Source organism: Lampetra fluviatilis, chromosome 3 (genome assembly GCF_964198595.1).
Source record: "Lampetra fluviatilis chromosome 3, kcLamFluv1.1, whole genome shotgun sequence".
In the NCBI taxonomy this organism is placed as follows: Eukaryota; Metazoa; Chordata; class Hyperoartia; order Petromyzontiformes; family Petromyzontidae; genus Lampetra; species Lampetra fluviatilis.
Window position 1 is genome coordinate 18,297,143 of NC_136277.1, and position 3,223 is coordinate 18,300,365.

Here is a 3,223-nt window from a genome sequence, read left to right on the forward strand (position 1 = left end):
GCCCACTGCACAAACATCTCAACCAATCAACTTGTTTACATCAATTATATTGGTTATTCACATGTGAATTATGGCTTAAGTGTCAAAAATGGAAATTTTACATTTAGACAGTGTAAAGACTGGGACCGTTCTTTGCCAGTATTAAAATATAACAATAGGCGTTCTCTGGTCTAACACTTTGAGACTAGGCTCAAAAGAAAGCTGTCTCTGGTGTGGCCCAGAGCATGTTTTTTGTTTGAGTTATAATGGAGATTCAGAAGTCTCCATTGAAATTAATGAAGATTCTATTGGACAATCTCTAGGCTGTAAAAAAAATATTCCAACAATCTAGGGATCTTACGTAGAATCACCATTGATTTCAAATGGAATTCTCGCGGTTTGGTCCGTTAGCGTGAGGCCACATTGTGACTCGGCACACGCTGTCTGTAGTGGCCTGGTGGCGTCATAGCCTCAACAGCTGTTCAGCCACTAGATGGCAAGCTTTTACAATTCCCCGGAAACTACACGTGATTCCAACAATTCCATGAGCCACTCATATCATGTCAAATTATTGTATTTTGCTTTATTGATCCAATTTAGTTGCTTTCTCTCCAAACTTTGTTGTTGTATATACTTGTATTACTTTTGGCTCTGACTCGCGACCCGATCATTATGTTGTTGCTGTTACTATCTACTTGTTTATTTCTTCATGATTTAGTATAGTCTCCATGAATATCGTGTTGGTCTATCACTTCTTTAGTTTATTGATTTCTCACTACCTGTTATTTTTTCTCTCAATACTTGACTGATGTTTTCAAGCTTTTATTTGTACTTCATTTAGGTGGTCTCTTTTCACAACTCTGTTGTTTTACAGTATGCATTATAATGTATATCACATATACAGGACATCTGTGAAACAGAGCTTTATAGCTCATCGGATTCATACAGTATAAATTAATATTCTGATATACATTACAGTGACATCACTAGGTGATGTCCCTGAGAGTCCTTTTAAAGATTTTTTTCTAAATGAAAGGCTTCAGACTTGTTTGAAAGCCCAAGATATACAACCTGCATCTGCTAACCCAACATTAATATTTTTAATTCCCTCCCTTTCATGGAAAATTCGTTGGTTTGGAGCAGCGAGGGGATGCAGCAGTCGGAATATTACTGTCAGATAGAGTAGAGATGGGCAAAGAATAGAGGAACTCTGTATTTTTACTTGAATCAACATGCGATTCTGTTCCAAGGGAGTTGGAGTAAAGCCAAAATTAGATGTGTTAGCTATGTGCTGGGCTGTAATATTTTAAATTACAAGTCTTGAAAACGAGAACTTAATGAACATCCCAAAACTAATTTTACGTCAGTGGTGAGGAGTGGTGTTTCTGTGAAGGTGTCAATCATCAATACAAGTCTCATGTTCAGAAGGTAATGGTATTGGTTGGTTCCACAGAAACCTTCCAGATAATGTTTTTCCATAATACAGATTTTTACAAACTACTATAATTAAAAAATCCCTTTGAACCCCATGGCTTACGAATGCGTGGATCTGAAGACTAATATTTTTTTGGCAATAACTACTGCAATTATATTTGCATTATCATAGTTTTCCCAACCTGGAAAAAAAACACTTATACACAGGTTCGTCCTCGCACTAAAGGTACTTAAAAAAACCCCACTTATTACTCTACTGGTGCTGTCTCAATTGCGTGCAATTTGATGTATTTTCCTTTGATGGAGTAAACAACGCAAGGGGATTCAATAAAATCCAGTACTAATACTGTATCATCATTGGCATTTAAAACACACCTAAGACACACAACCTATTAATATGTTGTTTGTCAAAAATGTACTCTCTCACTATCTGGGCACAAACATTAAGTTATAGAAATATTTGTTATCTCATGTATAAAGCGAGGGTGGACAGGTGATTCTAAGCTCATGTCGCCAAGATGGGCGGCCGAGATTAGGAGACAAAATCCAGGCTGTCGCTTTTTAAAAAAAAACTGATTATTATTCGTGTATATACAGTAATGAGTTGACGGTCTCACAAAAAAGCGTATCACATTAAATACGGTTGTGTGCTTAAATTGGACAAATCCCAGCTCTGCGATTTAAAATCAGTTTGACTGCCATGTCACGAGCTCGTCTCCGTGGGCAGAGCGGTTGAGAAAGTGCTCTGCCCTCTCCCCAGTGTGTAGACCAGAGGTCAAACTTGAAGGGACTTCAAGGGAAACAGTGAAACCCACGTCCATGGATAGTTCTCCTACATCAGCGGTCGGCAACCCAAGTAACAAGAGGAGCAATGTTTTTCGAATTTAGTAAAAAAAACATAAACATTTCATGAACCACAATGCATGTGAATGCGAGACGATCCTTAATAAATAACGTCACGAAGCAGTCATTAAAAGAGCCGCAGGTTGCCGACTCCTGTCCTACACGAATGTTCAGACTGCTCTGTGAGCGATTCATGAATGAATTCATCTCATAAGACGATTCCCCACGGCAGTATTGGCACAAAACGCCTATTAATAAACGCAAGATTATTATTTTTCACCCCGCGCACGGTATTAACGGTGGGGTTTTTTTTTCTTTCGGGCGACCCTTTCAAAAGACAACGAAAACACCAATTCAACATTCGCGCTCGTCAATATAAAAAGGCTCTCGGCACAGAGAGAAGCCGCCGCCGCGTGGCGCCAGAAGCGGCGGCAAAATTCAAGCAGCTGAGCTCCTCCTACAGCCACACACACAACCAGTAGTTAGTACAATGCCGTGCTCAACATGTCTTGTGACCCCCCACCACCACCACTCCCCAACAATTAATTTCTTGTGTTGCAGTCGAAACGTCGTGAGCATTTTTATTGTTTTCTATTTTTATTATGTTATTGTATTTCCCTTCTACGTGACTTTACCGAAAGAACCAATAATATGAAATCCCTGCAGTCACGACAGCTTTAAATCAAAATTAATTGAAATTTTTGTTTCGTTGCAAATAAATGTTCGGGTTTAAATACAGCTTGGTGAACAAAAAGAGTTAAGGAAATTAAATAAGGAGGAGGGGGGGGGGTCACAAGACATCTCGACCACCTTGTACGAAACTGTGTCCCGGGTCGAATCACACGAGATTTCAAGCTTCGTTAATGACCAAACAAAGTCTATTATTATTGATGTGATGCGGGGATGCCAAGAGCGAATCCTTAAAAGTGTTTTCCTTCCAACGAAACTACGAAACAACCAATATGTT